We start from the raw sequence: 24,884 nt of genomic DNA on the forward strand, positions 1-24,884 counted from the left end.
GGACACTTTGGCTAAATCATTTATTTTTTTCATGAAAAGATGCTTTATTCACTAGTAATCAGGAAAATGCAAATCAAAACAACAACTAGAAACATTTTAAACTCATCAGATTGGCTCAATTTAAGTCTCGCAATATTAAGTGTTGACACAGCTATGTCCCAATTATAATTCTTATACATTGCTGGTAGAAGTAGAAATTGGTACAACCATTTTGGAGAATGATTTTGGAGGGTATGCATGCCATACCACCAAGCAATTTCATTCCTGGGAATGTGTCCTAGAGAAACACACACATATGTGCACAGAGAAACATGCATAAGAATGTTCTTGGCAACATCATTTATAATAGGAAGAAACTGGAAGAAAACTATTGTCCGTTAACAGAATGGCTAAATTAATCATAACATAGTCATTATGCAATACTGGGGCTGGCAGGTGGGATGAGCTCAAGAAATTTTAGTCCTAGGCTCCCCACTTGTGTCAACATATGGCTAAATTATTTATTAATTCAGCATGTGATCTAACACGTCCTGTGGACTGGAGCATTTACTATACATTGGTAATATGATTAAAATCCCAATATGATAAGCAGTTACTGTCTCCCCATTGAATCATAAACTCCATGAAGGCAGAGATCGTTTCTGTTTTGATCATTCTTCTGTCTACTGCACCCAGCACATTGCCTGGAAAACTTCAGATGCTTCAAAAAGTTTGATGGAATAATTGAGTAAATGAATGAACTCTTTTTCCATTACTGTTCTAAAGCATATGTAGAAATAACAAGCTATTTGAGGTATTTTATTATATCTTAGTAACAATATATATTCTTACTTTTGACACCAGTGAAGAGTTATTAATACAGAGTTGCTTGGGAAAGATGTTGTAAAAAAGTAAGATGAATGTGATTCAGCAAAAATCAGCAAAGAAATGTTAAATGGGAAAGTGAAGGTTCACTTATATTCTCAAACTTAGAACATGAAACTCTTTAGAAAACAGCATGGAAGTGGCTAGTGGCAGGTTTTCACTATATTCTGTAATAGCCTCTGCACCTCTCTATCCTGAAATGGTAAACCTTATTCTCTGTGGATTTACCTGGATGAAAACCAATCAGGCAACTGTACAAATACTACAAACACCTGCACATCAGAAAATTTTAACAGTGCCAGCACCAAATAGTTCTTTTAGTTTATCTCAAAGAATGTTCCCAGCTAATCCTCTCTTGGGGACATAGATAAACACTCTGAAGCTAATACAGTCTTAACATAAATTAAAAATAATGCAGAAAAGACAGTTTAGAGCATATAGTATTTTGTTACTTTTGGACTTCCATTCCCGTTTTGTGAGTCTCATTGTTGGAAAGAAAACATTTTCATATTATTGTTCTGAAGAGGCCAGTAACCTCAGCGCTACGCACCGTGGTAGATTTTTTTCCCTTTTCCTCCCTCGGTAACAACTTAGAAAACCCAGATGCTAAGCTATGGAAAAGATTCCCACAAAGCACCTGGCTTCTTGGCAGATATCTCAGGTGGCTGGGCTGGTAGCTGCTTTTCCATCTGAATTTTTAAAATCTGGTTTTAGATCCAAGATTTACTTCTAAATTTAAAATATCTAGATTCTTGTCATATTGTCATTTTAAAAAATTGGAATTATCATGAAATGTTATCCAAGTAAAATTTGTACGTTATATATAAAAGTATATGTGATATATATTATTTATCTTTTCCTATAATTTTGTTTCTGAAGGTGACTTGCATTGTAACTATAAAAAATAATTTCAGGATTATAGTTCCGATAACTCTTTTTCTTCCTAGAATAACTAAAATATCCACCTTTCTCTAACATTTCCCTTTGCTTCTAAAAATACCGATATAATCAATAAAGCATCTTAGTAAGAGGCCACTTATTTCAGAATGTATCTTTATTATTTTTTATTTTTTTGAGACAGAGTATCGCTTTATTGCCCAGGCTAGAGTGAGTGCCATGGCGTCAGCCTAGCTCACAACAACCTCAAACTCCTGGGCTCAAGCAATCCTGCTGCCTCAGCCTCCTGAGTAACTGGAACTACAGGCATACGTCACCATGCCTGGCTAATTTTTTCTATATATATAGTTGGCCAATTAATTCCTTTCTATTTATAGTAGAGACGAGGTCTCGCTCTTGCTCAGGCTGGTTTCGAACTCCTGACCTCTAGCAATCTGCCTGCCTCTGCCTCCCAGAGTGCTAGGATTACAGGCGTGAGCCACCACGCCCGGCCCAGAATGTATCTTCAATTATGTATTGTTTATATTCTGCCTAATCTAGAAAGTATTTGAGATAAGATGCCATAATTTATAAATTCTTTTCATGTATCTCTTTCAACGTGAGAACAGTTTTTACTTATTTTTTCTGTGATTTCTGGTTTTCCCTATTCATTTCTAAAATTCTACATCAATGCTATTTGAAAGGTGTTTTGTTAATAACTCCATTTATCTCTAAAATACCTTGACTTTTTACTATTTTTACTATAACTCTGCCAATGTTTCCTTTGTATCTAATATATATCTAAATTTTGATTTTATTTTGTCCTCAGTTATTTCACATAAAATTTATTTTTCTATTTCTTAGTTTCTCTTAGAGTTTAATAATATTACCTTCTAAAACCATGCTTAGCTTTCTAATGAATATTAAGGTCTATGATTTATATGAGTAAAGCCAGCATGTAAATTTCATTCATACTCTGAGAGTCTAGAATGATATATTTCTATTGCCTTGTATTTCAGAGAGTCTGGTTCAAGACAGCCTCAATAACATAAACATATTTTGTTAGATGCAATAAAGATATGTTGTTTAATTGCATCAAATTGGAACCTTACACTCTATAAAGTAAGTAAAATTAATTAAATGGTTATATAACTTTGCTATAAAGTTTGCCTCTTCCTGCTGTTCCTTGCATGTTGTCATCTAAATCTTTGCTGCTGGTTCTTACCATTAAACATAAGCACCTAGCTATTAGTATTTGAACAATAAGGTACTATGGTGATCAAAACAATCTTTTGTCTGGCAATAAAGACGCAAGATAAAAATATTCTCAAAACTGATCAAGCCATATCTGGGATTCGTCAATCCCAAGAGTAGAATAAATAGGAAGAAGCACTAATAGGGTTAACAGTGCAGACACTGAAGGGTTGGGATCACTTTGTGTCTGAGAACTCTCTGGAATGAATTTCTTGGGTCATGTAACCACACCAATTTCAGCAGTTCTTCATGATGTTGAGCATTCAGAATGTTTCAAACAAGGACAAATCCTTAACTCCACTGATTTGTTGCAGTTACCAAATGCTCATTTGGTGTGCTTTAAATATTTAATCTTTAACTTACTCTATTTTCTTTTCTAAAACACATTCTGAAGCTCAGAACACTGAAGAATGACTACAGTTGTGAGGTTTCACGTTGGACAACATAGACTGTGAACTGTCATTTAGTGTCTTTGGCTCTGATTGACCTGTGTGGCCTTCCTTGTCTTCTTTCCTCAAATGCATGTTCGCTTTTTCCTGTCACATAATAACTTTGCGTGGCTTCTAAGCTAAGAAGTCAATCCAAGGTTAAGCTGTCGCTTGACAGAGAAGAAATAAGTAATTTGATATGAGTGTTGTGTGTGACATGGGCATGTGATTTCAACAAAAGTGACCGGGATATGTGATATAGATCGATTCTTATTCCAGAATCTTTGAGTGTCCTAAGGCTAAGTGAAGCCGGTCCTGGGAGGGAGCTGTCTGTAACATTGCTTTTTGGTTTGAGAGATCGATGTGTGTGCATGTGTTATGGCTTGCTATATACTCAGGTAGGCGAGCATCTGAGTTTTTTTAGAGAATCGCAAAGACAGACGGGAGAGCCTTGCAGAAAAGTTAAAAAATAAAATACAGATAAATGAATATATATTTTGAGAAGGGTAGAAGTAGCTACCCTTTCCAAAATCTTCCAGGCCTAGTTGGGTTCTGTGACTCTACAGATGGGCAATATCAGTTATTATTTAGAGAGGGGAATAGTGATATAAAGTATATTATTTATATTTGTCTCACAAATATTTTATGAATATGAGTATGCATGGGGCAGTCGGAAAAAAAGTTTAAAAGAAGATGAGAAGCTATGCTGTGATACTTCAGCTTGTAAGGGAACCATGTTTTACTTGCCCTTAATGGATCACTGGTGTTCACAGAGACAGACCTGAGCCCTGAAGTAGAACCCATGCTTTTCCTCTGAGACCTCTTTCCACTTTTATTTGATCTTTCTCTTCTTTCCAAATCCCTCATTTCCTTCCCTGGAATTTACCTCTGTCTCTTCGTTATATTTCTGTGATCTCCTAGTTTCCTTAAACTCACTAGGGAACTCTCGTGTTTCTATGTATCTTATTTTCATTGCACTAATGTTACACATGATTCTTGGATCAGTGTACTTAGATCTAAGGCATACTGTGATTCACTTTTAATTATTTATACAATTTTAGTAAAATAATTCCAATTTATTTAAAACAATTTAATAATTAATATTCTCTTTGCATCTAATATTCTCCATAATGGTCACCTTTTCTCTAAGCATTACTGCTAGATTTTTAACTTTAAAAAAATTTTTTTTTTTTGAGACAGAGTCTTGCTTTGTTGCCCAGGCTATAGTGAGTGCCGTGGCGTCAGCCTAGCTCACAGCAACCTCAAACTCCTGGGCTCAAGTATCCTCCTGTCTCAGCCTCCCCAGTAACTGGGACTACAGGTATGCGCCACCATGCCCGGCTAATTTTTATATATATGTATTAGTTGGCCAATTAATTTCTTTCTATTTATAGTAGAGACAGGGTCTTGCTCTTGCTCAGGCTGGTTTTGAACTCCTGACCTCGAGCAATCCGCCCGCCTCAGCCTCCCAGAGTGCTAGGATTACAGGCGTGAGCCACCGCGCCCGGCTTAAAATTTTTTTAACAACTTTATCAAGATACATTTTACATACCATAAAATTCACCTAAAGTGTATAGCTCAATGACTTTTAGTATATTCATAAAGTTGTGCAAACCTCACCACAATCTAATTTAGAACATTTCAAACTCTCCCAAAGAAACACAATTCCCATTAGTGATCATTCCTCATTTCTTCTCCCCATCCTTTCCCCAGCCATACCCCAACCCCATGCAACCCTTAATCCTTCAGTTTCTGTAGATTTACCAGTTCTGGACATTTCTTATGCACAAACTCATACAACATGTGATGTTTTGTGATTAGTTTCTTTCATTTAACATAATGTTTTCAAGGTTCATCCATGTTGTAGCACGTATCATACTTCATGCCCTTTTATAATATAATATAGTAATAATAATTTTACACTTTAAAATACACACATAACTTCTTTTTGATAATGTTGTTATACATCAATTCTGCCTCAGTTACATAATAAAGTTCAATATACTTTAAGTAATACCTTCACTTTAAATGATGAAACAAAGTATATTAGTGTGTATCTCCTAATTTTAAAGCATTATCATCTTACTATCTCAACGGGCAATTATAGAAGGAGAATAGATGTGTTCCCTTCTGCCACTGACAGCCTTCCACTTTTTATCTGCCAAGTTTCCTCCTCTAATACTCTCCTAAAACTTAGTAGAACTAGTTTTAGTAAAACTTCCCAGATAAGACATATATTTGTGAGTAGAATAGCAGATATCCTTTTTTAAAATTCTTTCTGTTCATAATAAAAATTACTCTGGTGGTAGGGAGAAATGGAAAATCATACCTAGCATATTTTTGTCAGAATGAATTAGAATGCAGGGATATATCTACCATTAATTTTTTGTAATACGTAATTCAAATATCGATTGATTAAATCTAGCATTAAGTTACTCAATGAGCATTCATGCATCCGATGCTCTCATGAAATTAGTTTTGTATGAAATTAACTTTGTGTTGGATGATAAAATGCAAGCTTAAAAATAAAATATACAAAGACTCGTTATAAAATACCAGATGCTCTTTTTAATTTTTGATTCTGAAATGAATACATGTCAGCCAAGGCCAAGAGAAATTTTCTCCAGTTATATCAGATTTTTCAGCTGCATCCCAATAGATGCTTCTTTATAATGTTTTTCTATTTCAGCACAATAGTTTTTTGCTGTGTCCATAGAGTATGAAGTTATGAAGAGAAATTGGACTTGCTGTTTTTCCCAGGTTTAATGGGTTTGCAATGGTACTAGAATAATCAGTGTGTTGATGGCAATACCAGCTTAGGAACCTGGAATAACATCTAAAAATAGAGAAAACCAAAAATATTTTCTATACTGTGGGAGACTGATTACATTAATGGCAAATCCATTACACCTCTCTGGAGCCACGTGTATTGCTATGGAGTTATGGTGTCTCTCCTCACTCTGGCTTGGGGTTTGGTCATGTGCCTGACTTTGTGAGAGTAAAAGATGTAATCCCAGTAGAGTCTCAAAAAAGCGCTTGAGCAATTCTGCTGGTACTCTTCCCTCTGACATCGCCATGAGAACATGACCGCGTTGCCAGGTAGTCTGCTGGAGATGAGAGTCGTGGGGAAAAGCCAAGTAGACACAATCTACCCAACCAAGACGGGATATGACAGCTCACTGTTCAAGATGTAAGCAAGCTCATCAAGCAGAGGTTCCCAGCTAAGCCCAGCCTAAATTTCTGATCCACAGACTCATGAGCTTCATAAGTACATATTACTGTTTGCTACTAAGTTGCTGTGATCTTTTATAATATAGCATTATTGTGGCAATAGGTAATTGAGATATATATATATATATATATCTTATACATCGATAGATTTTCAAAAAATAATTAGTCTTACTTATTATTAAAGATATCACCAGAATGCCTTCTAGTCTACATAGTAAAGCAGGTAGAAGATAGAAATATTTCATATGCAGTAATATCTAATTTATATATTATGAATGGTGAATAACATGTTGAACATTGGTGAAGATTTCCTCAGATAATTGAACTTACCACTTGAACACATTTATTAGTGTAACTGTTTAGAAACAAACATTTTGTGTAGCAGCTAGGATACTTATCTAGATTTTGTTAAAGGAGATACTTCTTTAAAATAAGTGTTTATTGGTTCTGTTCATTATGAAAATAACATATGAGCATTATGAAAAATTTCTAACACGTGGAAAAATTTTAAAAAAGACAATCATCTATAGTTTCACTCCTCAAATAGGATGGGAAGTTGTTAATATTTGGGGTATTTTAAAATATTTCTTCTGTCCTATTTCTTTGTATGTACTTTATTTAACATAGCTATGACTATATTATTTCTACAGTTTTGGATAAACATTTTCTTTTGTTCACTTTTCACTGGATATTCAGTTTCAGGTTTTATTTTATTGTATTTTATTTCATGTCTAGTATAAATAATACATTAGTGAACATTGATGTACACTGGGACTTTTCTATACAAGGATTACTTATTTAACATACAGTCCCAGAAATTACTAAATCAAAATATAATGTTTTAAGGCTCCGGGTATATTCCAGGATTATTTTTCCAAAGGGAAAATACAGCATCACTAAAAATGTATGCCTTTTAAAATGGAGTATTTGAACATTAGTTAACCTTTACTTGATGACTCATGGTCATTGTCATGAATACCTATTATTGTGCTATGCCCAGAGACAATTCCAGGAGCTACTGAAGACTATAAGGCTGTTTCCTCTTTCTTAAATGGCACTAATATGTCTCCCCCATCTCAGTTTTTTGGTTTTTATTTCATGGCTAAAATCCAAATGGTAAAATGATAATACCCCGTTTTGGGAAGATATTTAATAACTTTGGTGGCAATGGGAACTCACACATATTGTTGATTGGAATATAAATACATACATTTTGGGGAGGCCTTTCCAAAGCAATCAAAGTCTTTAAAATGTACTTATTTTTCAAACAAGCAATCTCCACTGCTAGTGCTTTATACTAAGTATTTATATTCATGCACTATGCTAAGAAAACAATCATGAATATAGAGGGAAAATTCATTATCAAGGATATTTATTAAATAATTTTAATAATAATAAAAAGAAAAAGGTAGGCCAAATAAATAATGATACATGTATATAGAAAAATAATATGGCTATTAAAAATCATGTAAAAGAAAGCTTAATAACATGGGGAAAATTAAGGATGCATTAATTGAAAAGAAATGTTATAAAAGATGATATGTGATATATACAATGTACATATACATCATGATACCGATATTATTTTTTTTAATACCATAAACAGTATTCTGTGTGACACTATTATGGGTTATTTACAGAATCTTTGTTGTGATTTTTAAGCTTTCTAAAGTAAGAGTAAATGGGTGTTGAATGAGGATTTTAGGGTACTCACCCATGAGAAAAGTGCTTAAATTCTAGTGTGTGGATTTTATGTCATATCTTTAGGCTGCTCAGATGTTTATTTATTTCCCTTCTTAATCTTAGGTATGTATTGAGGTTGACAGATAAATCACCACCGAATGGCTCTCCTATTACTCCTGGGTGATTGTACATTGAGTAGCACTCTTGATGTTTTCATTGCTCCCTTGTATTTCAATAGATGTGCCAGTTACAACATATGCCTCATTACTATTCATCATTTGATCAGCTGAATATTTGAAATATAAAATTTATTGTGTTCCAAACGTCATGCCCTCAGGGGCCAAGGAGGTTATGCAAAGCAAGTAAAGTAGATTAACCCCTGGCTGGGTAGAAAGGGAATAGCTACCACTCACCATCAACTGATTATTGGCAAGAAGCAACACGAGTCTTATGATGCCAGCTCTGATGATTTTTCAAGTGAAGCTAGAAATCCAATTTTAAAAGCTATCTCTCTAGTTTTATATCCTAGCTATTAATTCCAAGTGTACAGGCCATAGAAACACGCCGAGAGTTGCATTTGTCCTGTGAACAGCCAGGTTGTGATTTCTGATGTTTAGACATGTCAACATGTTAAATTTGAGGCACCTACAAGCAAAGAATTCTAATATTCTAATATAATTCTAATATTCTAATATAAAGATCAATAATTTTTCAGTGATAATCAATTCTCTTATTAATAGACATTTAGGTGTAATGTGACTACAAGTTGTCAAGGTGAATGAGATGACATACAAGTGTGCCAACGTTTCTCAGTTTTATTCCCAGGATTCTTAAATGAATATCTTTAGTTTCCTTACATCTGTCCTTTGCATAGAAACAATGTTGAAATTTATAAGGCTCATTGTGTATAATTCTCTACTACTAAAATAAATGGGCATTCTAAGGACACTGGGAAAGAAATTATCATGGTACTTGCCCTCAGGGGCCAAGGAGGTTATGCAAAATAAGTAAAGTAGCAAAGGATGGCTTGATTTAGGGTTACTAGATGTGAAGCTATGTGTAGCATGAGTGTATGTTCCAGGGCAGGGATATTTTTCCCAGTGATCTCGAAGGTTGAGAGCAATAGGGATACACACACTGCTTGGACAACAAACAGTCCAGATGTGAATGTCAACTATTTTGGGGAATTGTCTGATAATAAATGGTGACCAGTATCTGGATAGCTTGAATCTTTGGGAAAATTACTTACAGCAACTCTTGTTGGGATAGAGACATCATTGATTCTGTGAATTCAGGTGTAACTCCTACTATGGGCAGAAGAGGGGGGTACGAATCCTATCTATTTTCCCTTAGAAGAAGGCAATTGGTCCCATTATTCAGGCGGCTCAGACTGAGCTTGCACGGTCACTTGGGAATAATCTCATTGCACTACAATCATATACCTCATTGCAGATGGAGTGGGACTAGAGTCTGTTGCGACTTAAGGAAAATGAAATGCAAACTGTCATTGAGAGTGGGTAGCATGTCAGCCAAGAAATTTTAGCTAGCCCTCAGATGATTATGTCACTGGAAGGGGTCCACAGACCATATTTTGATAAACTATGTGTAACATGTATATGTGTGTGTGTGAGAGAGAGAGAGGGAGAGAAAGGGAGAGAAAGAGATACATAAACATTCTATAAATTCATACGTTTAATAGGTTCAAACATCTATATCTACATATCTGGATTTGTAAATACCTATCTGTGACTGATTGCATTTTCCCAAGAGGCCAAAACGATACCACGTGTTGTTCTAGAACCTTGCCACTTTCTTAGACCAGAACTTAATTCCCTTCTTCTTGATTCTGAGTGGGACTGTGGCTTTCCTGTAACCATCACAATGTGGTGGAAAGGCATGACTTCTGATATTGCTAATAAAAGGCAATAGCACTTTAGCCTAGGGTTCTGGAACTCCAGTGCTGCTGAACAAGTCTCCATGGAAGCAGTGCCACTGCCCTGCAGCTGCCATATTGTGAAAATCCAAACTGGTCCATGTGGAGAAACTAGATGGAAAATCCCTGTGGCTAAATGAAGAGAGAAGCCCCACCAGCTCCTGGCTGCTCCAGTACCACCCACCCACCATCTCACCACATCTGCCTGGGACCTTGATCTAGTAGCAGCCATCCAAGCAAGTTCTCCCCAAATTTATGACCCAAGGAACAGAGGGAAGAATGAATTTCTATTGTTGGTTTAAGCCTCTAAGTCTTAGGATGATTTATTTTTCAGTGATACAATAGAAGTCACTCTGTATGTCTAACAGCTCTATCTTCAAAGAGAATCTTTAACCACTGCGGTACGAGCATCGACTATAGTCGATAGCCACAGATGAACTTGCACAGCCAAGTGTTGACTTTAGAGTTAATAGCAAAACTTGACTTTTCTAATTTTTCATTTATCAAAATAATATTGTGAACATTTAAAAATAACGTAATGCAAACATATATGTATGTGTTACCTATTCTGATTTACATTCCAAGTAAAGCTGCCTGTAAAGTAAAACAAGCTTTCAGTGCTTTAAAGCTTTCCTCATCACACGAGAGCAAAAGAGATTCATCATCAGTGCACAGCACAAACTATCATGCGGAATATGAGTGCCGGCTGTGGACAAGGTTTTGTAACCTGTGAAAGCCATACCGAAGTGGTTAAAAGAGGAGAAATACTAATTTAAATAGAGATCATTGTCTCAGGACCAACTTCTTGGCCCCACTTCTGCACCGAAGGAAACTTAAGGAATATGTGGAATACAGTTTGTAATCAAATAACATTTGTGAAAAATAAGAAAGGAAGGACTTCCATCTCTACTATCCAGAATTGTGAGCTCATTCAGAAGGTTGAAAAGCAAATGATTTTCTTGCTTGAATAATATAAGGAGTCACTGCATCTGCCAGAAATACTGATATGGAAAGTAAAACAGATACCAACTAATCCATAACAGTTCAGATAATGATAATTAGGAGTAAGTTCTCACTTAGACTTGCTAAGACTTTCCCAGATCTTGATAACCATCTTGGTTCATGGAGAAACTGAACCACACTGTATAAATTAGAAGCATGTTTTCAAAAACTTAATCAGCATTTGTAGAGTTACTACCATGCATCACAGAAATTTATTTACATTATCTCATGCAATGTTTTAAATTTCTTAAACATAATTATATCATCTCTAGGGCTTAAATGGAAAAACTGAGACTCCATGAGATTAAATATTACAGTGTCACTCAGATAATAAGGAGCAGAAATTCGAGCTCAGGTTTGCCTCTTGCCAGAGCCTGTGCATTTTCTCCACATTATTTGGTCTTCATAAGATGCTCTGGGCCTGAAAGTGATTTGGCAGAGAACCAAGGAAGATTCCACTAGCTATGCCATTCATTGCATTGAATAACACGTGATCAGCAAGTTACAGTTTTACCAGCCCATGAGACATCAGGGCACATTTTCTTCAGCACCTTAAATCTCCGTCTCTTTTGCCACATCTATCCCTCCTGATTCCCTGGGTCTGAGAAACAAGTGCAGTTCATCAGAGATAACACCATTCCCTTAACTTCACAGTGTTGTCTTTGATAAACTGTACTTGTTTCTCAGACCAGTGAGTCCACTTGTCTTTTTTTTTTCTTTCTTTTTTTTTTTCTTTTTTAGGCATTCCCGAACATTCTGTACACTTGTCTTTTTTAATGGCATATCTCCCAAATCCATTATAACTTCACATCCCAGTCCCCTTCCTCCCAGAGGTTTTCAATATAGAAAGTTGAAACAACATAAATTGCTAAGAGAAGCAAATCTGAAGTTATTCAGCCTGGATTAAAATACTAGCTCTGTTACTTCCTGGTCATGTGAGTTTAGGTTTGTTTAATCAATCTCTCTGTTGAACATGGTTAATCAAAGCTTATCAGTTCCAGTACTCTGTGAAGCAGATGCAAAACAGATTTAGATGTGCAAGACATTGGGAAAACATCTATGTAGCATAAAAGGGACAGGGAGCAGAAACAAGCATGGAGAACTTTCAGATTACAATGCAAGTCTAACCCTCGTGAAAGGAGAGTGGGAAGGAAGAATTGTGTAGAAAGAGCCTCATACTATAGTATACCCCTGAGAAACTCTTGGCCAGCCTGATGGGAAGTCCCCAGGCAATATTGCCCATCAGAGGAGTTCCATGTTGGACACGATGTCTTGGCTCTAGTACTTTCAACTGTGCTCAGTCATTAAACACAGAGCAGCCCAGGGACAGTGTGGCCTCAGAGTGAGTGTTGCAATAGGTTAGTTTGTCTCTTGAAGGGAGATCCTTGCAGTGCATGCCCTGGCTGCTACACACAGTCACTCTGTAACAGAAATATTGCAATGATGAAATGGTTTAACCCATGAAATGCATTTAGAACAGTGTTCCACACAGAGGAGCTCAAAATAATATAGCAGTTATTATCACCTACAAGGAAACACAGAAATGAATTTAAATGCCTGAGTTAAGTATGTTACCCACTTTCATTAGGCAGCCTCAGATCCTCAGTTGCAAACAGATACCTTGAAAAATAGGTGGTTCCTGAATCCATGAATCAAAATCCTGCAAAATGTTGCTTTGTGAACGCTGGAAACTGCGCTAGAGACTGCTCAATCTCAGTAGCCATTCATATATAGTCTTCTCTCAGAATTACCTCAAACACCAACTTCCTAAAACGACAACTTCTGTAATCCTTTGTCGGTACCTTCTTTATTCTCTATCTCTTTCTCTCTGTGTTTTGTTTTTGCTTTCAGTGATACTGTCGCAATGATTGACTTGGCACAAATGTCTTCTATGCTTAAAATCACCATTCTGTCATTCAACATCTGACCTGGAGAAATGTGGAATTCAGCAAGGGTACATTCTCAGCAGGTGACTCTATTGCTTCTGTCATATTCTTATTCCTTTCCCTTTCTCTGTTCCCTCTGTTTCTACTTTGCCTTCACCTAGCACTAGTCCTGTGATAACTTTGTCTCTTGGAGACATCAGGGTGAAATGATATTTTTCTTCCCTCTGCCATTTTATTTGCCACCAGCTAGAGATAAGGGCTATAAAAAGTTTATTCAAACTACCATTGAATGCAATCTGTCTGAGGGCAACAATGAGGAAATGAAAAGTAATGACACCTCCCAATTCAAAAAGTCTTTCAGGACTACAGGAAACATCTAAGACGTGAATTACAGAATTGTTTACAAGTACAGACAGTGCCCCACTTATGGTTTGATTTATAATTTTTCAGCTTTATTATGATATGAAAGTGATATGCATTCAGTAGAAACTGTACTTCTAATTTTAAATTTTTGATCTAGTGAAATGCAGTAAAATACTGTCTTATGATGCTGGGCCCTAGGAGCGAGTAGCAGCTCCCAGTCAGTCACATGATTGTGAAGGTAAATAACTGATGGCAGCAGTCCCCAACCTTTTTGGTACCAGAGACTGATTTCATGGAAGACAATTTTTCCATGGGTGGAGGTGAGGACTAGTGGGGTAGGGAGGAGCAGGAGGCAGAGCTCAGGCAGTGATTGGAGCGATGGGGAGCAGCTATAAATACAGATGAGGCTTCACTTGCTAGTCACTGCTCTGGGTCTGGTCCCTAACAGGATGTGGACCAGTACCAGTCTGTGGCCTAGGGGTGGGTACTGTAGCCCTATAGTACACTGTGTTGCCAGATGATTTTGCCAAACTGTAGGCTAATGTAAATGATCAGAGGACATTTAAGGTAGGCTAAGGTAAGTTATGGTGTTCAGTAGGTTAAGTGTATTAAATGACTTACATCTTCAGCTTATGATGGTTTTATCTGAATATAACCCCATCAAAAGTTGAGATGCATCTGTGCCATTGTCCCTAGCGCAGCGCCCTGCTCAGGTTGGCACAAAATGGGTATGTATTGAATGAATGAAGAGAAGCATTTTAAATCATGTTTATTTAAATGATAGCATCATGCATGGCTATTGTTGTGGAGTCATTCTCATCTCTAGCTGAGGAATTAAAAAAAAAATACTGGTGGTGCCCGGGATCACTCCAGACCAATTGAATCAAAATCTTTGTAGGTGAAGCCCACACATGAGTATTTAAAACAAAATAAAACAAAAGAAAAAAACCCCACCCCTGATGATACGAATATGTGGGCGGATTTGAGAGACACTAGTTTACAAAGGAATTTTTAGGCTAAGTCAGGGGTCCATGTTGGTATTCATAGTTTGCTCTCCTCTCTCTGGGCCACCTCAATGACAGAGTGAAGAGCAGGAGCTTGGCCATGGCAAGGTGGCCATGGCATGCATGCAGTTACTTGAATTCTTTCCTTTTTTTAATTAAAAATAAATCATATTCTCATGGCTTTGTACTCCATAATATATCCTGTTTGTTTAAATATAAAACTTTTTTTTTTCACAAAAATCCTTTCATGTGAAAAACTCTTACATGATGCACCACAATAATTCTCCAGCTTCTTGTCTTCTGGGCATATCTCCTCTTCCCCGGTAGTCACGGCACTCACCAGCATTGGGTTCAAGATCTCAAGTATGGATATCAGATACATCTGGGCTTGGATTCCATCTCTGCCACTTACATTTGTGCATCCTAAGAAGCCTCTTCACCTCCCCAAGCCTTAGTTTTCTCTTTTATCAAATGGAGTTGTTATGAAGGTTAAAATATGATAAAGTGCTTAGATAATGAGGCTGATAAATAAGTTTCCCCCTATGCTCACGTTATAATGTCTTTATTAATGAGCATGTGCCTTCATTCTGTGTTGCCGCTGGACATGGGCAAAGGTGGTGCCATTACATGCCTAGTTTTGTGAAGACATGGTGCCATTACATGCCCAGTTTTATGAAGAGTCTGAAGAGGAGGCAGCAGAATGTCAAAGAAGGCGAAGATAGTGCCACTGAGGCTGGAGGACAGAGCAGAGCAGAATCTCTTTGCCCCCCACCCCACCATGTTGGGTGAAGAGCCTGCGTGGTCTTTGTTGTACGAGTCTGGGCTGGAGTGAGAAGACAGGAAGGACAGTGCTTCTAAACTTGCTTAAGCCTTCAGTCCTGCCATTTTAGGCCAGAGTCCTGCCCTGGGGTGATATTTAATCTCCTCCAATGAATCTCAGTCAAGGAGATTTTCCATTGAGGTTTAAACTCTGAATCGCTTCCAAGTTGCAAGACCTACCTGAATGCAAATGAGGACTGTGGTCACTGAGAACCAAAATGTGCTGATTTAGGTTTCCGAAGCTCAAGTCAGTTGACCTGGCAGCTCCGGTGTGAGATGAGGTGGAACTTAAATGTGCAAAGTGGTCATTTTCTAGGCATCTGCCATTTGCAGTTAGACTTTCCTGATGATGAGAGTCTTGTCTGTCCCTTTTTTGTTGACAAAAGTGTTTGGGCCATGGCGGGCAATAAGGAATGATAATAATGCTTATTCAATGCAAATGTAAGTCACCTTACATTTGTGTCTCATGCTACATTGAACAATGTGGTATCATATCCATTATTGTATTTGATTTTTGAAACAATTCAGTGAACTAGAAAAATTACTGCAGCCTGAGATTAGGCATATTCTTAAAGGACACATGGTCACTAGCATCCATTTAGAGTTTGTGCCTTTGCCTCTATACACCTCGACCTCCTTTCTGCTCTCAGTGCATGTGCTCTGCTATTTAAATTTGTATTTTTGAAACCTATTTCCCTCTCTAAAATCTCACTATCCTCTGATCTTTTTCATATTGTTCAAATATCGCTCTAGCATTAGTAATACTAATTATTGAGAAGAAATGCACATTTGAGACTGGACTTTTGGCTGAATTTCTGCTGGAAAAAACTATAGCAGGTGTTAACATATGAAGTTCCTTTCCTTTCTCTCTCTCTACCGCATTCTCTTTTTTTCCCTCTCCTTCTTTCCTTCCTTCCTTCCTTCCTTCCTTCCTTCCTTCCTTCCTTCCTTCCTTCCTTCCTTCCTTCCTTCCTTCCTTCTGAGGAAGATGGGGATGAGGGATGATAAAGAGAATGAATATGAACTAATCAAAGGGAAAAATCATAAAAATATTAGAAACAAGATCCTTTTGAAGCTAAAGGTAGAATCCACATAGGTGTGAATTTAAGATAACTATAATTATGTGGGATGCATTTCCTTTGGTAAAGCAATGCTATTAGGCTCTGACTGTATTGCCTAAACTATCTCACTATATACAATGATAGATAATATCAGTTATAACTAATAATTTTTCAGTGATTTTGTGTTTAGGAAATGTATTCTCTCATAAGTTTTAATTGTTAGTGCTTATCAGGTGAATTAACATTCTCAAATGTGTGTGTGATAAATATTGCACTAAAGTTATCATGATCTTTTCCCTAAATGATTCTGCCTTATATTTCAAGATTTTTATTTTGCCAGATGGTATTGAGATCACTAATACCCCAGTCAGGAGTTCCCGTATATGCAGAAATGTAACCGTCAGAAATTGGTGTTAACAGAGTGAGAATTATATTTTTTATACTTGAGAATTTCAGGGTCCTTAGTGAGACACATATGTTTTATATATGATGGGATACGCATGTCTTTTAAATAAGTAAAAGTAAAGCTAAACATATACCTGCCCCAAATCCTTAACTTAATAATAATATTACATTAATAATAGTTTAACAAATAGAAAACTTTTGAAATAAAACCTAACATATGGCAGAAACAGAAACCTATTTGTCTGACACCTTTTTCCATTTGATTTAGGCTGAATTTACCAAATATTTTGATAGAGGATAGGCCATTTAATGTTGTAATTAAAAACTTAGGCTCTGGAGTCAGATAGTGCTGAATTTGACTCTTGCTTCGAATGCTTACTAGCTAAACTTCTCAGACTTGGTTCTCCCATCCATACGATAGAGATGATATTAACAACATCATTGCTCAAATTGTAAAATAATACAAAGAATATAAAATGCTTAGCAAAGTGTTTAGTGTAGAGTTGGTATTCAGTAAATACTGCTGTTTATGTATTATTACCTATTAATAGTAATAATGATTCAGTTGCAATAATTCTCATATATCTTGGAATAGATTTATTGTTTCTTAGACTATCTAAAAGGAGTATTTTCTCCGTGTTTATAAATTCTTTACCTATCACATATCACAATTCTTTACCTATCACAATGATCGAGTAACCACTCTATGCTGGATACTTTGCTAGAAGCTAGATGCAGAATGTTGAGCCAAGCAAAATCCTTTCTTTCATGGAAATTGTAGTCAGTTTGAGAAACGGTTACTAAACCAGCAAATTAACAAATAGTATTTATTTGTCTATTTAGTAGCAGAGAGCTGATTAGAGTTTCCTCTCTAAGTCCCCTGCAAGTCTGGCTCAGAACATTTGTCCCAGGATACGACAGAGTGAGGAATTATCAGTAGGCATGAATGTAGAAACTTCGCCATTTCACTTGGGAGTTGTGGGCTCTGAAGCGACTGGCTAAGTGCACATAGCTTAATGCCTCTCGGACATTCCACAAAGCAGGGTTGTTGTGTGTGTGCATGTGCGTGTGTATGTATGTGCATGGGTGTGTGCGTTTCCTTCAGTTCACCTCATCCGTGCTCAGCAAATAATATAAAATGAATAAGTAGGTGAAGGGTCATTCTTCATAAAGGAGCATAGTTCAAAAATGCTCAGCATCTCTAAATCACGCTGAATGTAGGCAGTGATAAAACAAATCTGTTCTTCCTTACTCATTTATTGCTTGCAAGAATAAGATACACCTCCCCCCCACCTCCCACATGAATTTGAATCTAACTATTCAAAGTCTTAATGGAAATAATTAAGAATTCTTTAAAAATAGCATTGTGGAATGTTGGTGCCATGAACTAAGGAGGACTTTGATTTCTGTTGATCTAGTAAACACATGAGGGGAGTCTTTCTGGGTATGACGTTCACAGAGCCTTCTCAGAGTTCTTGGCCTCTGAGCTAAAGTCAAGTCTGCTCCAATGCCTCGGTGCTCACTTCCAAAGACCTTAATAAAAGCCCTCAGAAGGAAGGAAAAAGTTTTCCTCCTGGCTCTCTATAGTGAATTACAAACTGGCATTCTCTCCTCCCATTCTTAAAACTCGAAGGGTAGTACAGGCAGTGATGCTGACAGTGTGCATTCACAGATGCCACCATATGGGTCTCGAAAAACTAGTTGCACTGATGATTCCCTGCACATGTAGGAGACAGTTTGCATTGTTGGCATCGTCCCTGCACAGAAACAAGCACAGCTTAGCAAGGCTGAGCAGATGGCACTAGATCTGGTGCCAGGGAAGCAGTGAATTAAAGGTTATACCCACCAGGTTTGATGCGGTGCCAGTTTGAATTGGTACAGAAGCTTCGGCCCACCTGCTTATTGGCCTCATGACATCTGGCATCTTTTTATTTTATTTTATTTATTTATTTTTTTAGATTTGGACTGAATTGAAGGCAGCAAGGAAAAATGTCATGTTAAAATACAGTTACAAGTCAATGGATTTAAACACCTAAAAAAAAAAAAGACCTAAGGACCTTGTGCATTAATGTTTTATATTAATGAATTTCATAAAACCTTGGGGGAAATTATATAGTGATGTGCAGAATTATGTTGCAATTTATAGCAGCATACAATGGAGAGGGTGAACTGCTAAAAACTGGCTTAAAGTTGCTACATAGTGACAACAAAAAAAAGGCTATTATCTGTGGCGTGTGTATTAGGAATCAGGGAGGAAAATAAATTTGCTTCTATTTATTCTAATGATTTTCACATTGCAATAATTAGAAAACATTGTAGCATTTCACATAAAAGCTCACTCTAAGAGGTGTTTTTCACCTTTAGTTTGCTCCTGTAAAGTTTTCTTCCTTAGCAGTGTATTCAATTACACTGTGTATCAGCTGTGATCCCCACTTGCTCCGCACACATTCGTATACTATGTACACAAATATGCAATGTACCCAGCCCCAGGGTAGCAGTGTGTGCATACTGAAACCTGTTTGTATATCTCCTTCATTTGGGATTTTCCTGCCTGCTCCCTGGGTGTGAAATGAAAGCATGCAGTGGAGTTGCATGTCTGCGGTGATTCACTTTGTAACTAAGCCTTCTAATTCCAAGTGTATATAAGGCCTGGCATAGGACATCCACAATTTAATTTTTTAAAAATTGACTTTGAATGATATTATATAGAGCTCTGCATCAGCATTCTAGAGGTAAAAGAAATCATCATTTAGCAAATGTGTTAAACATCTAAAATAGTATTAACTTCTCATCTGTCAAATCTGACTTGTATCATGCTTTGATACAAGCTCGATTTTTTTTTTCATTTCTTTTTTATAGAATTAGAACAGCTATGAAGTTTTGTTGTGGTATAGTCTTTTTCAGAAAAAAAAAAATCTCTATGAGGCATTGATAAAGAAAATAGAACTAGGAAGTGCTCCTAAGTTGTGCTCAAAGAATTTGGAGGAAGAAAGTAGAAATCAGGAATAAACTCTAATTGTAAACAGAAAAAGAAATTGGAAAGCCAAGAAGTTATTCTTGTTTTGAACCCAGAATTCTACAGACAGAAACACTGAGGAACCAATAATACATGGAGAGTCTTCAGAATATATAAATGAGAAATACTAGATGTCTGAGAAAGCTATATCCATTCTGTTGTTCTGGATATAATCTGGAAGTCTACCATTTGTTTTGAAGCCTTTTATTAAAAGTATCATTAATTATTAATGTTCAAAAATTAAAGCACACTAAAATAATTTTTAAATATTAAAATATTAATTATGAATATTAAAATATTAATTATCTTCCAGTTCTGAATTACACGAATCACAACTACATATTTTTCCAATAGACTGGGTAGGATAACTACTTCCCAAGGAGAGGAAATTATTATGAAAAAAATTATGTAAAAAAAAAAATCTAAGCACCAAGACTGGAAATGGGATGCTAGGGTTTTTTACAGACCTATTTGTCGTTATCAAAACCTTTAAATTCATCTTAAATATAAGGAGGGAAAACAATCTCAAATTCATTGGATTTAATTAAATGGGTATATATCAGTCAATATTTCAACACTAGAATAAAGACAAGAAAAAGTAAAACCACCCACATTGCAGAGCTTCCCTAACATTGGAGTCACTTAAAGCAATGGTCCCCAAACTTTTTGGCACCAGGGACCAGTTTAGGAGAGGGGGCAGAGGTGAAATTCAGGTAGTGAAACCAGCAATGCGGAACAGCTGTAAATACAGATGAAGCTTCATGGCTTACATGTAGCTAATTCCCGGCTGTGTACTCCCTTTCCCCCACCCCACACCCATTTCCTAAGTTTCATGGAAGACAATTTTTCCATGGGGTGTCACGGGGGAGTGGTGCTGCAGTAGAGCTCTGATGCTGGTCCCTAACAGGCCGAAGATGACCAGGGGTTGGGGACTGGAGACTTAGAGCTTCCTCCTGTTCATGCAACTAACTCATTTATATTCGATACTTCTTCGTAACTCCATTAGACTGGATTTCTTTCACAGGCTTCTAAGGTGTTCTATAAAAATGCTCCTTCATTATTGCTATCTAAAGACATCTTACTGTTGTCACAGTCAAAACTTATACATTATTCAGTGTTGTTATAAATAATTCTTGTAATAGACCAAGTACCAAATTGCTACCTTGTATTCATTGTAGTGAAAGAATCTGTTTCAAAGTTCTCCAGATAAATAGGTAGGGCAAAATATTCCAAGGGAAATAAAAGACATGCATTCTTCCACTTCTTTAACTGAACAGTTTTAATGAGGCAATGGTTAAAAAAAAATTCCTGATAGGAGATGACAGTAAAAATTGTAAAGTTGTAATAACAATAAAATGAGTCTAGTGTATTATAGTTTCAGGTTGCTGATTTGGGAGGATATCCAAGAGTAATTTTATTTACAGTGTATCTGACAACATTGCCTTCCAGGCTATCTATAATATTTTGTTAAGTTCTCGCTCCTCAATATATTTACAATCTAATACTCATTGCTAACAGATGCAGGGATGTTAAAAATGGATCTGAAAAGTGAAAAGCTCAATGAATTAACTAGGAGGCAAGATCTTAAGACTTCTTCTCTCAGCAAATTGGATAGTGGATTTTATATTTATTTTTTAAAGGTACTTTTATCATTTATGTATAAAATAACCAACTGGAAGTTCAAGTTAATGCCCGTGTATCAGATTTTCTTTTCAGTAGTAAAGTTTTATTTTCCTACTCATGATAATGGGCCTTTCTGAACCTTCTAGTTTATTTCTGATATGTCAATATTATTCTCTTTTGTTTTGCCTCCACTATTCAACATCCAGCATACTTGGGGATTGTTAATCAAATCAACAAATACATACACATGTTTAGAATTTTCTTTCCTGGAAAAAGGTTATTTTTTAAAAATAGTGCTCTTCATGTAAATGGTATCTTTTAAATTTCTAGTCTATAAAATATTTCCCATTCATCTATTTAGAATTCCCTAAAAAGATAATCCATCTTGTTATTAACAGTCAGTATTGATTTTGAAAATTTATGGCCAAAGGTTCACTATACATGCCTTAAAAAATAAATCCAGAAAATCAATAATTTATCTTCAAGTTAATGAAATAAAAGATAAAGTTCCTGAAGATTCCATTTACATGGACTCTGCATTGAGAATAATGATCCCATGGGTATAGCTCAGCCCAACCCTGCTCTGCACCTATCATGATTATTAATATATATATTTTCCATCACCTAAGATATGATTATGCTGCAGAGATGGTAAGATACAGTTCCTGGTACAAAACAAGAACTCAAAAAAACTTGTTTAATGGATTTATAAACCATATGTAAATCATTCATTCGTCTTTCATTCAGTAAATACTGATGGAGTATATATTATGGAAGTGGCTAAGGGCACAGATTCTGGAGCCAGACTGCCTGGGTTCAAATTGGCTCCTCATTTTGCTAGCTGTGTGAGTCAGCACAAGATGCTTAACCTCTGAGTAACCTGGGCCTGAGTTTTCTCCTCTGTAAAATGGAGAAACTCCAACTACATAAGATATGTAATAAGATACATAATAATATGTACTTTATAACACTTTATAAGGAATAGATTATATTTATTAAGAATTTAGAGCAATGTTAGACACATCATAAGTGCCTGAGACGTATTTGATCAACAAATCGATAAATAAAGATACATAGATGATAGAATTCACAGCAGGTAGAACAGAGCAAGGCATGTCTGTTCTCAATATACTCAAAATACTCAGATATTCTTCCAGCCTGGAAATGGCTAACATGTACAAAATCAACTTTTAATTTGAATCAAAGTTTAGATTTTTGAACTTGGAGATATGGAATTTACCAGAAGATCTGGATAATGATCAATACTTCTTCAAATCAGCATGACATCTCTTTACTACTGTAGGCAAAATTATGAAGTCATTGAGATATATGTTCATTATTTCCAATGTGCTCTTCCTCTGTGGTGGTGCCTCTCATTTAAAGGAGAAATGGTCTAATATCAGCGTTGCATACTTTCCAATTAATTGATATTATAATTACTTTCCTATGTGTGAATGATTTCCACATTGTCTCTTTAACAAGACATGTTTAGATTTTTAGCCCTTTTCAATAGTGGTAAAATGAAAGTATTTGTTCCCTTTGAAAGTTTTTAAGGTAGTGCCAAATAGGTGGAAGATTTGGGGGTGGAGCAAAGGAGCCCCTAGGGACTTAATGTATAAACTATGTGCTCTACACTCTATCAATTTAAAAGATTTATTAGCTCGAAACCAAAAATGTTTTTCCATTTCTTTTCTCTATATCCCCAATACTACTATATTGCCTTGGTCAGGTCCTTATTGCTTACCACTGGAAGTACTAAGAAGTCTCCTTCCTGGCTTCCTAGCTTGTTTTTTCTTCCCCTCTTCCCATACTATAGCCAGAATAAGCTTTCAAATAACATCCATCATCGTGTTACTTTCCTGCTTAAACATCTTCTGATGGTATCACATTGCCTCAGAAAAAGTTCCAAACCTGATTGAGTTCACCGTTGGTGGAACTCCTGTCTCTGAAGTTGTTGATTCAGAAGACTTGGGCTCAGGGTTTAATCACTGGGAGACTTTGATGGAGCCACTCCATGGACAAATGTTCGAGAGCCAGCAGCCAGAAGATAAAGGCAAGACACACAAATCCTCTCCTGACTTATCCCTGCTCCTCTCCCTTCACTCTGCATATCCACTCTCTTCTCCAGTTTGGGTGAACTGTATGAATTCTCACCTCCACATCTTGCAGATGCTTCACTCCCAGTTCAACAGTATCTCCCCCTTGTGACCCCTGGTGACTGCTCTGGGCTAGTTAGTAGCTCCTTTTACAGAATTCTCAGGGACACTTTGCTGAAATAGAGTTTATGCTTTTTTACTTTTATAATTATAAGAACTTAGAAGACATGTAGCATTGAAATACTGGCATTAAATGATGCACAGTTCAAATGGGTAAAAAAATGAAAAAAAAGAAAGATCACGTTTGACTTATGCCTATCAGAGAATATTAAAGACAAGTTCTGATACATGATGCCTCTCGTCTCCATTTTTTCTCTCCTTCTAATTTTCTCACACCCCACCTGCTTTAGCAGCTCTCTCTCCCCAACTCCCTGGAGATGCTTCCACATGTCTTCTCCCGCCTGACTTTTATCTTTTTTGTCCATCCCTTTCCTCCTGATTTTGCACTTTAAAAGTTTCAAGGAACAATGCCATATTTCTTGGAAGGCTGGGAAGGGCAAGCAGCTCAACTTCAATGTCTTTGTTGCTGAGGAACTGTTTCTAGTGATTATAGAGAAGAGAGATTTGGGACCATTAACACCAACACATTGAGCTCCTTAAGAGCAACAGTGATGTCTAAGTGATTTTGATTTCTCACACAGATCAGGAAGCACATTAAAACACTAGGTAACCACTGTGTTTTGAATAAATATTATATGTAGTTTAAGGAAAATCTAATTTATTTTCTTTACAATAACATTGAAGCTATAAGGTAGGAAGTTATTTTGTTCCTTCTCTATCATAATTTTCTTCTCTTCCTGCCACTATCCTGTTTAGTGTGTTTTCCAGTTGTCATAGCTATGTAACAAATTACTTGAATATCAGTGATATAAGCAATTGCTTATTACTCTTGCTGGTTCTTTAGGATAGGCATTCAGGAAGGGCATGACAGGGTAGTTCTCAGTGGACTTATGTGGCTGACATCAGAGGGCTACAGTCATCTGAACACAACTAGGGCTGAGGATTCACTTCCTAGGGGGTTGTAGGCTGACAGCTTTTGCACAGGGCTGCTTTGGTGCCTTTGCAATATGGCAGCTGGCTCCCCCTAGGGTGTATTTTCCAAGAAGCCAAGGTAGAAGCTACAATGCCTTTTATGACCTAGCCTCAGAAGTCATAGATTGTCACTTCTGCCTTGTTGTATTGGTCACACAGGGCCAGTCTTGATCCATTTGGAGACAGAACTACACAAAGTAATGGCTACTAGAGGTATTGGGGTGGGGGTATCTGGAAGACAGGTTACC

This window comes from Microcebus murinus, chromosome 7 (assembly GCF_040939455.1).
Source record: "Microcebus murinus isolate Inina chromosome 7, M.murinus_Inina_mat1.0, whole genome shotgun sequence".
Classification (NCBI taxonomy): Eukaryota; Metazoa; Chordata; class Mammalia; order Primates; family Cheirogaleidae; genus Microcebus; species Microcebus murinus.